Source organism: Rhagoletis pomonella, unplaced genomic scaffold (genome assembly GCF_013731165.1).
Source record: "Rhagoletis pomonella isolate Grant_MI unplaced genomic scaffold, Rhpom_1.0 Rhpom_scaffold_00007, whole genome shotgun sequence".
Lineage (NCBI taxonomy): Eukaryota > Metazoa > Arthropoda > Insecta > Diptera > Tephritidae > Rhagoletis > Rhagoletis pomonella.
The window spans coordinates 5,780,080-5,781,143 of NW_023458561.1; positions in this window are offsets into that span (position 1 = coordinate 5,780,080).

Here is a 1,064-nt window from a genome sequence, read left to right on the forward strand (position 1 = left end):
AAAAATCGAGTCCGATACGTCAAACGTGCTGGAATGACAGTTAAAATTCTGACATAAACCACGGAATGATTCGTTTAGTTCAAAATTAGTTTTGCATGGCTTTAAAAATAGAGGTCGAAAGTGTCTTGACACTCGAGAAGGAACATTAAAATTTACCTCAGCCAGGAGGGCCGGGCTATTTATCAAGCCTGTCATTAATTTTACGATAAATATTATACCTAGCATTTCTCTACGGCTTGCGAGTGTGGGCAAATTTATGAGCTTTAGACGACTTGTGTAAGGGGGGAGATTGTAATCTGAATCCCAGTTAAAATTACGCAATGCAAAAAGCAAGAATTGTTTTTGAATTGATTCAATCCTTTCTGAATGAACTTGGTAGCGGGGATTCCAAACAATAGATCCGTATTTTAGTATAGGTCTAACTAAACTGGTAAAAAGAGCTTTTGTAACATAAGGATCTTTGAACTCTTTTGACCATCGCCTTACAAATGCAAAAACGCCTTTGGCTTTATTGACTGTGACATTAATATGATGGTTGAAATTGAGTTTGGAATCCATTGTGATACCAAGATCGACAAAATTCGACACCTGCTCCAGATTATAATTTGATATTGAACAACATAACTTTACATTTTTGAAGGTTTAGTGGCATATAGTTTGTATTACACCAACTAACCACGTTGTTCAGATCCGCTTGTAACAAAGACCTTTCTTCGATAGAGGACAATGTTTTAAAAAGTTTTATATCATCGGCATACATTAAAATTTTTGAATGTTTTATTATAGAAGAAAAATCATTGATGAATATCAGGAACAGAATCGGACCAAGGTGGCTTCCCTGAGGAACCCCTGCAGAAGCTTTAATGACGTTGGAAGAGCAATTATTAACAATAACTCTTTGTGTTCTATCAGAGAGGTAAGATGAGATCCATTGAAGAAGACTGGGCTGAAAGCCGATTAGGTCGAGTTTACGGATGAGTACGTACTTTGTCAAAAGCTTTACTGAAATCGGTGTATATTACGTCGGTATGAGCATTTTCTCTAAAACCGTTTGAGACATGAGT